This window comes from Canis lupus, chromosome 25 (genome assembly GCF_011100685.1).
Source record: "Canis lupus familiaris isolate Mischka breed German Shepherd chromosome 25, alternate assembly UU_Cfam_GSD_1.0, whole genome shotgun sequence".
In the NCBI taxonomy this organism is placed as follows: Eukaryota; Metazoa; Chordata; class Mammalia; order Carnivora; family Canidae; genus Canis; species Canis lupus.
Window position 1 is genome coordinate 19785780 of NC_049246.1, and position 12865 is coordinate 19798644.

General features: G+C 34.8%; 1 pseudogene; it reads right to left on the bottom strand.

Moving 5' to 3' along the window:
* Positions 1–449: 449 nt before the first annotated feature.
* LOC119866026 lies at positions 450–545 on the bottom strand (annotated as a pseudogene).
* Between the last annotated feature and the right edge of the window lie 12320 nt (positions 546–12865).

The following is a 12865-nucleotide window of genomic DNA, read 5'->3' on the forward strand; positions in this document are numbered from 1 at the left end:
AAGAGTTTTCATGTTATATCATTGAGATTTCCTATATAGACAATCATGTCATCTGCAAAGCATACAATTTTATTTCTTCCTTCCCAATCTGTTCTATTTTCCTCTCTTGCCTTATTATATTAGCCATGACTTCCAGGATGATGTTGAATGGGAGTACTGAGAGCAGACAACCTTGCCTTATTCCTGCTAGCTTCTGACAATTATGAATGATGTAAGCTGTAGGTTTTCTGAAGATTTTTTTTACAGCTTTATTGAAGCATAATTGACAAATACAATTGAAATATATTTAAAGTGTACAACATGATGATTTGATATTTGTATACATTGTGAAAGGATACCCACAACTTAATCTATCCAACACCACACATTTACTTTGTGTATGAGAATGCTTAAAATCTACTGTCATAGCAAATTTCAAATATATAATTTAGTATTAACTATATAACCATAAAAATATGGAATCTATCACAAATTCATGTGTCGTTATGTAGGGGCCATGCTAATCTTATGTTTATCATTTCAATTTTAGTATGTGCTGCAGAAGCAAGATATTCTTTATCAAGTTAGGGATATTCACCTCAATTCTTAGTTTACTGAGCTATTTTATCACAAATGGATGTTATATTTTGTCAAATGCTTTTTCTGCATCTATTGACATGATCATTTAATTTTTCCACTTTAATCTGCTGATGTGATGGATTATACTAATTGAATTTCAAATATAAAACCAGTCTGACATACTTGAATAATTCCCACTTGATTGTGCTGCATATATATATATATATATATATATATATACACACACATATATATATGAGATTATGTTTTCATGAGATTAGATTTGCCAATTTGTTGAGAATTTTTGATGAGAGATACTGATTTGTAGTTCTCCTTTCTTGTGTTGTCTTTGTGTTTTATTTGAAATGCTGGTCTCATTGAACAAGGTAGGAAATGTTCTTTTTGCTTGTCTTTTCTGGAACATATATAACTGGTATAACTTTTTTACTTTGGGAGAATTCACCAGTGAATCCATCTAACCAGATGCTCAACCATCTAAGTCTAGTGCTTTCTGATTTGGAAGATTTTTAATTACATATGCATTTTTTTAAAAAGATTTATTTGGGAGAGAGCGCATGAGGATGTGAAGCAGGGCTCCATTCCACAGCTCTGAAATAAGACTTGAGCCACAATCAAGAGTTAGACGCTTAACTGACTGAGCCAGGTGCCTTTGTAAGCAATTTCTTTGATACAGACATATTTAGATGATCTATTTCTCATGTGAGTTTGGTGGATTGTGTCTTTGAAGGAATTGCCTTACTTAGTTAGGTTATCAGATTTGGGGCATTTAGTCGTATATAATACCTCTATCATCCTTTTAGTGTTCATGAATAAATAATGATGATTCCCTTTTCTTGCTGATATTTTGCAATTTGTGTTTCATTTTAGGTTTGTATGTCCAGAAGGTCTTCAATTTTATTAATCTTTTAAAAAAACTAGGCTTTAGTTTTGATTCCCCCCCCCCTTTTTTTTTGTAATTTCAGGTTCTTATTTAAATTCCAGTTGGTTATTATTTAGTGTAATAGTAGTTTCAGGAGTAGAATTTAATGATTCGTCACTTACATATAATGTCCAGTACTCATCACAAGTGCCGTCCTTAATACCTATCTCCCCATTACTCCATCCCCCCACTAACCTTCACTCCAGCAACCCTCAGTTTGTTCTCTATAGTTAAGAGTCTCTTCTGGTTTGCCTTCCTCTCTCTTTCCTCTCCCTATGCTCATCTATTTTGTTTCTTAAATTCTAAATATGAATGAAGTCATATAGTATTTGTCTTTCTCTGACTTATTTTGCTTAGAATAATACACTCTACCTCCATCCATATCATTGCAAACGGCAAATTTTCATTATTTTTTGTGGCTAAGTCATATTCCATTGTGTGTGTGTGTGTATATAATCTTTTTTTTTTAAAGATTTCATTTATTTATTCATGAGAGACACAGAGAGAGGCAGAGACATAGGCAGAGGGAGAAGCAGGCTCTATGCAGGAAGCCTGATGTGGGACTCTATCCCAGAATCCCGGGATCACGCCCTAAGCCAAAGGCAGACGCTTAACCACTGAGCCACCCAGGTGTCCCTATATCTTCTTTACCCATTCATTAGTTGATGGATATTTGGGCTCTTTCCATAGTCTGGGTATTCTTGATAATGCTGCTATAAACATCAGAGTTCATGTGTCCCTTTGAATCTTTATTTATTTGAGAGAGAGAGCACACGCACACCTGATCATGAGAAGGGGGAATGGAAGAGGGAGAGGGTGAAAGAGAATCTCAAACAAACTCCCTGCTGAGTGCAGAGTCAATGTGAGGCATGATCCTGAGATCTGGGGACCCTGAGATCATGACCTGAGCCAACGCCAAGAACCAGATGCTCAACCAACTGAGCCACCCAAGAGTCCCACTTCAAATCTGCATTTTTCTATCCTTTGGGTAAATGCCTAGTACTGTAAATTGCTAGATTGTAGGGTAGTTTTGTTTTAAACTTTCTGAGGAACCTCCATACTGTTTCCCAGAGTGGCTGAACCAGTTTGCATTCCCCCAACAGTGTAAGTTCTCCTTTCTCCATATCCTCACCAACATCTGTTGTTTTCTGTGTTGTTAATTTTACCCATTCTGACAGGTGTGAGGCAATATCTGCATTGTAAGTTTGATTTGTATTTCCCTTATGATGAATGGTGTCAAGCATCTTTTCATGTATCTGTTGGCCACCTGGATGTCTTCTTTGGAGAATGTCTATTCATGTCTTCTGCACATTTCTTAAGTGGGTTGTTTTAAGATTTCCTGATTTCAGTTTTATAAATTACTCTTCCTAGTTTCCTAAGCTGCAGATTACTGATTTTAGATCTTTCTTCTAATACATACATTTGATGCTAAAAATTTCCCTCTATATACCATTTCACTAAATTTCACATTTTTATTAGTTGTATTTGCTTTTTCATTTAATTCAAAATATTTCAAAATTTCTCTTGAGATATTTTTCTTTGATCAATATGTTATTTAGAAGTCTATTTGGTTTTTTTGTTTATTTGTTATTTTTTTTGAAGTCTATTTGTTTAATCTTTAAGTACTATGGAATTTTCTGGTTGTATTTCTGTTACTGATTTCTACCTTAATTCTGCTGTGGTCTGAGAGCACACATTGTAGGATTTCTTTTAATTTTGTTAAGATGTGGTTTATGTCTCAAATGTGGGCTGTCTTGGTAAATGTTTCATGTGAGGTTATGAGGAATGTATATTCTACTGTTGAAGTATTCTATAGACATCAATTATATCCAGTTAATTAATGACACTGTTCCGTTTAAGTATGTCCTTATTGATTTCTGCCTGTCCTATCACTGACAGAGGGGTGTTAAAGTCTCCAGCTATACTAGGGATTCATCTATTTCTCCTTGCAACACTATTTAGGCTTGCTTTGTGTATTTTGATGTTCTGATGTTAAGTACTTACATGCTGAGGGGTGTTTTGTCTTCTTAGAGTAATGACCTTTTTATCATTTTACAATCCTTCTCTTTATCCCAGAATATTCTCCTTCCTCTGACATCTTATTTGTCTGAAATTAAAGTAGCCACTGCTGGTTTCTTTTGATTAATGTTAACATAGTATATTTTTCTCCATTCTTTCATTTTTTCCCCCATTTATCCACTCTATGTATTTATACTGGAAATGGGTTTCTTACTGACAATATATCATTCTTTTGTTTCCTTTAATTTTCTCTTAGTCTTTTAATTGGTGAACATAGACTAGCAACATTTAAGGTGATTATTGAGATAGGTGAATTAAAGTTTACCTTGTTTGTTATTTGCTATTCACTGGTATTGTTCTTTCTTGGTTTCTCTTTTTTTTTCTTTCACTCTTTTTCAGTCTTCTCTGACCTTAATTGAACATTTCATATGATTTCATTTTGTATCATCACTTAGGATTCCAATTATATATATTTTTTAAACGTTTTCTAGTATTTGACAATGAATTTGCAATATACATTACCACTAACCCAATTCCTCTTTAAGATGTCACTATATCACTTCATGAATAGTGTAAGAAACATACCAGAGTATTCCCAGTAATCTCTCCCATCCCTTATCTCTTAGGTCAGCTTCTCTTTCTTTCTTTCTTTCTTTCTTTCTTTCTTTCTTTCTTTCTTTCTTTCTTCTTTTTCAGGTTAGGTTCTAGTAAAATAGTTTCTATTGAGGGTGGGCTTTGTTATAAAAAACAGAAAGCTCTGGGAAATTTTCAGAATGGCTATTTTTCCCCGCTACTTCCTGACAGCAGAAAGTTTTCTTTGGTTTTCATTGTCAGAAACTAATAGGGCTTCAAGTTAAAACTTACAAAAGTGTGTGGGCCTCCTAATGCTGATTCCCCCGGACTATCTCTCCAACTTGTTCACATTGAGCCTAGAGCAATTCATCAGTAATAGTATTGGATTTCCTCCCCTGTACTGACTCCTGCAGAAACTTCTGCTTATGGGTATCTGCTCCAGTAAGTTGTGATTCTCAGTTTCTACCTGCTTGTCTCCAGTCTGGGAGAAGTGGTTTGCCTTGGAACCTCAATTCTCTTAATAAATCTAAAAAGAGTTGTTGATTTTTAGTTTGTTCAGCTTTTTATTTTTTCCTATTATGAGGAAATAAATAGTGACTTCCAAGTTCCTTACATGCTAGACCAGATACTGAAAGTGACTTGTATCTATTTTTTTTAAAAGATTGTTTGAGAGAGAGAGTGTATGTGCAAGTGTGCATGCAAGTGAGTGGAGGGAGGGGCAGAGGGAAAGAATCTTCAAGCAGGCTCCCCACTGAGCACAGAGTCCAATGTAGGGCTAGATCTCACAACTCTGAGATCACAACCTGAGCAGAAAACAAGAGTCCCACGCTAAACTAACTGAGCCACCCAAGTGTGGGACCCAGGAAATTGAACAAAATCCCCTACCCCTGGACAAGCAAAGCAGGACTGACTCTATTTTGGGCTGCACCCGCCTTGTGCTGACCTGCTTATTACTTAGGGCACTAGTCAAAGACCAGGGAACACCCTAATCGGAAATCCGGCCAGTGGACCAGCATGTCTGAGCAACTTTCTGCGATCCCATTGGCCACTGGCTCCTATAAAGTTGCTAAGCCTCTTAGTCTCTGGGTCCAAGTCCCTGCTCCGCTGCGTCGGGTATACTTGGTCCCAGGCTCCAGCTTGTAAATAAACCCTCGTGTGATTGCATTGGTGTCGGCTCCTTGGCGGTTTCTCGGATTCGCGATCTTGGGCACAACACAAACGCTCCTATATTTTTTAAAATTCCTTATTAAAAACATTTATCTTTATTTAGAACACTTTATAAAGTCTGGCAAATTAAAAAAGAAATCTTAATCAAGAAAAATAACCAGGGAACATGCCATATGAGTGACTGGTGCAAGACTTTCCTCAATATAAAATAGTGGAAACTACTTGAAAAATTTCCTGGCTTTCACCAGTAGACTGTCTTCTATCCTCACCATTTTATAAATACATGACTAGCAAATATTGGATTAGGAAAATTATACCAAATATTTTAATTCAGCCACAGAAAAGTTTTCTTTCATATTTCTTTGCAAGGATGTCATATATTTGTTTTCTTATTTGGAAAATGAAGACATACATGTGGCATGTGCAGCCAAGATACACCTAGACTCCATCAGTCAAATCTACTAAAAACTGTGGCTTATTCATTAAGAATACACATTTTTTAAATCTATGGTATCTTATTTGTATAAAACTACTCTATATTTCATGGTTCAGCTCTTAAATAGTATGACATATATAACGGGAACTAATATACCTCTATCTCAAAAACAAATCATGTTTAACCCAGACTTTAAATATGTATCTAACCATGCTTTCCTGCTTACCTGATATTGAAAGTCAAACATTTAGAGAAGAAGAAATAGAAGTAATTGTGTCTACTGGCACAAATTAATCCATTTTAAAAATTAGGAATTCTGATTTAAAACCTTGTATTTTGGTAAATTTATTCTTCTAACTACATAAATACATTAACCTTTCACTAATTCAGAAGGTTTTTTTGAATAATTTTAATCATATGATACATATTTTTAAAAGTTAGGTTTTTAAGTTTGCACAGCAATCTGAGTGCAGGTTAACCAAATTCTCCATCCTTAGTCATTGCCAATTGGCTCTTTGTGGAACTCCACTCACAACATTCTCAGTATCTTAATAATTTTTCTCATCGCACCCCAGGTGGGAAGCAACATTTTGGTTTTATTAATTAAGTCCTTAACAACTTAATGCTTATTAATATTCTAACACCAACATAGGTATTCAAAAAAATAATACACACAAATTGAAAAATATCATTCTAAATAACCACAATTACTTTCCACTGAAGAGTGTACTCATTAGGCACTTCTTGAACTCTCTAACATTGAAATTACATTGACCATCACCACCATCATTTCCTATTTCACTTTTTGTTCCCCCAGTATTTACTTTTATCATAGCAACTACCATAAACCAGCTTAGCAAAGAGATGACATCATTGAAAGGAATGTAGGACAATATAATATTTGCATTTTAGGGCTATATTATGAAACTTAATGTAAAAAATGTAATTCACTGGGGATGATAATAATCCAGCATATTTCACTGTGGCATATTTATTTCAGTATAAGACAATGTTATGCAAAATTCAACATCAAAGACAACATTTCCAATGATTAGTTAGGAAACTCTGAGTGAGTTTTCAAAGTGTACCCCACCTAGCCTCTCCTAATTTGCATACTCAATTTGGTCTTAAAACATCCTGCAGTGAAACACAAAAATCAGAAAGTCAGTTCCTGGCTGATGTATTAATGCATGCAAATGTGAACTTTTATCCATTTTAAGATTTAAGAATACAAAACTATGCCTGGAAATTTAGAAGCAACATTGCAAATTTGGTCTCTGGGGATTTTTAATTCTAGAACACTAGTGTATCCAAGCCTGACTTTGTAAGGGAACTAGACTTGTTGCAATGCCAAATTTTTTCCCGAGACTCACAAAGGTGAAAAGTTGCTTAGCCTCTTGAAATTATTAATAGAAATATATGAATTATCCGGGAACTATGTACTGTATCACAAAGTTATAAAACGTTACAAATATACAACCTTATATTTTCAGAAATAGACTCATTCTTTATCTAGCAAGCTCAGACTAGACCTACTTTCAAACATTTATAAACTTTCAGTTGCTTCATTGAAAACTACCTATTTATATCTAGCAAAATCCTTGGGGAAGGTCAATCTAGCTTCCCACACAAAGTTCAGAATTTGTTAAAGTTCAGAATTTGTTCAGATAATAAAGCTTAAAAGTCTCAACTGCCACAACATATTTAGAATTTAATGGTAAATCATTGAATCACTTGACTTTGTTTATATGTGGCTCTGTGGAATGATCAACCACCTTCATTTCCAATTCTACATTTATTTTCCCCGACACTTCCTTTTCCCAACATTCATGGGACAGATTTTTACAGAAGCAGAATTTTTTGATTGTTGGTTTGATTTTAGACTGCTTTATAGTTTTCTGTTGGACATTTTAAAAGTTACTTAATTCTCATATATTACATCAGAATGTACACAATTGGGTTTGTAAAACTTTAACATGGCCAGATGTAGTACTGTGGAATGTGAGCATTTACTAAATATGTCTGAATGTTACTTCTCCCTCCACCTCCTGATATTTTCTGTACATTTCAATGTAATTCAATTTTATTTGTACAGGTTTTTAGGATTACAAGTTCTTAAGCTTCCTAAAGTACAAATTGTATATGTCATATCTTAAAATCAGGCACTGGATAGAACTTTCTCATTAATATTCAATTTTTACCTTAAAAGCTCTTTAAGAATTACACACATTTTCAAAAACTGGGGGCACTTAGTGTCAAATAGTGTACATTCAGCATCCCTTTGTTCAAATCACCATTGTTATTTGACAGGAGAGAGCCAAAAGATATCAGCCACATTCAGAATCCATCAGTGTGCTTAGTGGACATTCTTTTTCACTTTGGCTTTGGCATGCAGTAAAGACTATTAGCTACAATCTTGAGTTTTTGAAAATGTTTGAGTCATTATGCCGTAAGGTAATAAATTTGACATTTCTTTTATAAAAAGACTGTTAATACTTTCAAAAGAAAGCTATGTTTTTTCAGCTCTAGTGCCCTCAGAAGAATCATACTCACTTATACGAGGGTCAAATCATAAAAGACAATTTCGCACTTCAAATGATCTGAATTCACTTCCTGCTTTAATTTGTAGGCAGTTTTAGTCTTTTTATTCTTGTTCATAAAATAAAGCTGCCTAATTTTTTTTTAATGTGATACAGTATGCCTCTTTTCTAAAATAACAAATGCTCCCTGTTCAGTGTTAGACTTACTTAGCTTGGTTCCACACCCTCTGTAATTTCTGCCTGTCCCTCACCCTACAATAGAAGGGGGGTACAATGATTATCGGCTGAAATACCTCAATCTCTTTTTGTCTGCAAGTTTTAAAGGCCATGAAATGTAAACATGCTCAAAGGGAGAACGAAGGTTTTCCTTAAAGTTGTCAAAATGGCAACCACAGATACAGTGCCTCTGAAGTCAAATGAAATGTTTTCATGGCATTTGATGAAAATGTCTGTCATTACATCACTTCTATTTGCTTGTTGAAAGGCTGTCCAATGAATTGATCTGGGATTTCTTTATTTCTATCTTTTCCAAAAGTTTATTCTTCAGGCATTACTCTTCATTGATAATAATTATTACCTATTTAAAAAAAAACTTCTCAACAGCATGTCTCAACTTAGCTCTTAGCTCTATGTACTATTACCAAATTTCGGTGCTATAAACTTTTTCCCTCAGTAATCATTCATCTGGTATAAAAATGAAGCTTAGAGTTGAGACATGCCAAAACAGGATATGTTCATCTTATTTTGAAAGCTTTTAATTTGCTCATTAGAAAGTATACCTCAAACACATGAAGGTACTGTATGAATGGAATTGGTTGGCACTTCCTATAAGTGTAGCTAGAGCCAAGGATTCTGAATCTCTTAATCTTCATAATGGAAGAATCCTGAAGAACCTCTTTACGTGTTATTGTTGATGCCTTGAGAAACATGCATTTGCTTAATAGCACTTGTGTATCTTGATTTTATTTGCCAAACTGAGATTAAAAAGAAAACTAGTTGGGGATCTCTGGGTAGCTCAGTGGTTTAGTGCCTGCTTTTGGCCCAGGGTGTGATCTTGGAGTCTCAGGATCAAGTCCCACATCAGGCTCTCTACATGGAGTCTGCTTCTCCCTCTGCCTATGTCTCTGCCTCTTTCTCTCTGTGTCTCTCATGAATAAATAAATAAAACCTAAAAAAATTTTTTTAAATAAATAAATAAAAAGAAAAAGAAAACTAGTCATGTAGGAAGGGAGAACTAATAAAGTATATACCTTTTAGGTAACTGATAAATGGTATGAACTTTGACTTTGTTTAGATTTCAGAGCCATTTTACCTGAAAGAGTGAGGAAAGCATGTAAGAACAGAGAATATTTATTTTCATTGAAACAGAAACTAGTATTATTAGGTTATTTTAATGAATATATAATGAGCAGAAACCTTTAACATGGTGGACCAATGGTGAAGCCTGCAGGCATTTTAACTGTAGGCTTCCATTCAAATCCTGACTTTACTACTTATTAGGTATGTGACCTTGAGCAACTTATGTAAATTCTTGAGGACTTAGAAGCAAGAAGAGATAATTATTGTAGGTACTTTACCTCATGGGGTTGTGGTAAAGATGAAAGGATACACTACATATAAAGTGCTTAGAACAAAGTTGCAAATTAGTGTTACTCTCCTGGGAAATTTAGAAAATAGATAAAAAGATAATTCTAGTAGTAGAAAAAAACAATAAATCACAAGTTACTGATTGGATAACTACCACAGAAAAGGCACCATGTCTTGCATTTGGATATTAAGGCAATGGACAAGTTATAGCTAGGAAAATATGAAACATGCCCAAAAGAAGCTAACAGTAAATCTAGCTAATAAAAGCCAGCAGAATATACTATTTGGAAGACACATTCTGGGTCAGACTATCTGAGTTCAAATCCAAACTCAGGTATTTGCAAGCTTTGTGACTTTGGGAAGATCACTGAATCCCCACCGTGTCTCATATCCATCATCTATCAGATGGTGATAATAATAACAACATACAGCTCTTGAAGGTTATTGTGAGCCTGTAACACCAAATATTGACGTAGGCTGTACATGTCATGTAGTTCAACTGATAAAAGATGGCTTAAATTGGATGATTAAGAAAAGACCTTATAAAAGATATGTCATTATATTAAGATGTTAAAGAATATAATGGAGATGGTAATAGGCAAAGAAAGTCGTGTAGAGTGGCAAAAATTCATTCTTAAAAAATCAGTAAGATAATTCTCTAGGTTTCCAGTTTAGCATGTAAGAAACTGAGAGGCACAGTCTCATCTTTACAACAACAAAAAAGCCAGACAAACTAATAATTAAAACTCTTCCTACATCTATCAGAGAATTAGAGTAGGCATCACAGGGAAGGAAAACCAGGGGAGATAGGAAGGCAGGTATAGAGAATCACAATTGAGTGGAGCAAAACCACGGAAGCCAGAACCCCTGAAGGAGCCAGCACTGGGTGAGGAAAACATAAATTGGAATTAACAAATTGCTGGAGGCTCAGCGTGGAAAAGCTTGAGAGAGATGAACTCTAGGGATACAAGTCTTAAGGGTATCACCAAAGTCTTATCTCCAGAAGCCTTACCCAGTTCCCAAAGTGAAGACTGGAAGACAATCCCCTCTGTTTCTTTCCAGGACATAGGAAAAGTAGCCATTTTGAAGTACACCTATTTTTCTTAGGAAGGTCTAGACTTCCTATCTTACCTAAGGGGAGGGAGAACTGAGATGCACTTGTCAAGGTCACAGTAAAAGAGCACAAGCTCCCTGAAAGACTGTGATACATCACAGAATAGTGGAAGGCCCCCATTCCTCTGACTTTACCACTCAATACCTTTACACCTTAACTCCACCTTGACACATCGGTAGGCTACTATATACTAGCAGAGGGCTGCAACTGAAAGGACTCCATCTCTCAGACCTTATTTAAGAAGTCCTAGGGAAACCAAAACACAAGAGAGAAGCCAGAGGAATCAGGATGCCAGAGGAAGTTACACCTTCTGACTCTTATAGCTACAGCCTATAGTAAATAGTAAACATGGCCTTACTTCCTGCCAGATCAACAGAAAACTTCACACACAAGGCCTGTTTACCTTGGTTCCTTTTACCTGGTACATCATATCCGCTATCAACAAAAAAATTACAAGTCATCCTATAACAATGATACAACCAAAAGTTGACATTTATAATGCCCAGAGCATATTTGAGGAACAAGAACACAGAGTTTTTAGGAGAATTAAAATCAGAAATGCAATTTGGGGAAGAACACAGAAAGTCCTTAATGGTACCCTAATAGTCAATGAAGAGCGTCTGATGATTTGCAGGATTAGGAGTCACCATTTAGGAATATTAATGCTGCATTGGTGAGAAGAGTAGCCTAGTTTAGGAGAATATTTGCATTGAAGATGAATTTCCTTGACATTTGCAATAGCCCAAGAGTGACTTAAGATGACAGAAGTGAAAATGCCGAGAAGTGAAAACACGTAAGTTGAGAACGAAAAGCTGAATGAATTGGAAATTGAGGAAGAATTGTGTTAAACAATAATAATGTCAATGACAGAAATATTAGGAGCAGCAGCAGGAGATTCTTTCTGAAAGGAAGCTGAGTCTGAGTTTCGATATGTGACTTGCAGACATTGAAAATTATGCAGCTGACAACTGACAATGTGAAAGTAGAACATGGAAATAAAGACTAAAGCATTAAGAAATTAGTAAATTTTGAACATTGAAAAAATGAAAACTCTGAGCAAGCAAAAAATATAGGAAGAAATATAAAAAAGTGAAAGTCAGAATACTGGGTAAGACTTACATTGAGGTTTTAGAAGGAAGAAGAAAAAGATCAAAGATAAATATAACATTAGGAGATATATACCACTGTCTACTGCAGATGAAAACTCTAAGAAGGTGTGCATTGATCAGTAGCAGTGTCAAGTGAAACATAGGAAGAAACAGAATAACACAAGAATTATGAAATCATAAAGTCTTCAAACAAGCTAATACATAAGCTCCATGAGAGCTGGGACTATGTTTGGTAAATGTGTTTAGATCAGTGACCAAGAGTTGGTGGCCAAAAATTATTTGCTGAGGAAATGATATTTTTGCAGAACACAAATTGTAGGGAACCAAAGAAGGTGTGTGTTGTTTGGTAGAGAATACACATACTTTTTGTTTGCTCTATATCTTTGAGATAAAAGAAAAAGACAGTAGTACCTAGAGGTGAAGTTGGGGTTAGATATTTTTTGGGGGGGTGAGAACTGTAATGCTTGAAGGCAAAAAGTATGATACAATAATAAGCAGTTTAAGGACACTTAGAAAAAGAGCAAATACAAAAAGAAAAGTTTTTGAGAAGATATAGGAATAAGTTTAATGGTTCATTATTTTACTGAGAAATAAAATATATAATAAATGTAAACTTGGTAAATTCTTTTTAGAGAAACTATAATACCTGAATACTTGTAAAATGAAGAAATAATTAACCTGAAAATTATGGAACAAGGTATTACCATATTTGAGCAATAATGCCAAAAGCATTATTTATGGACATGAAAATTGCTGATATCATAAGAAGACTGTGTATTACTATTTAATGTGTGTACTTTGTTAATATGCATAATGAAATAT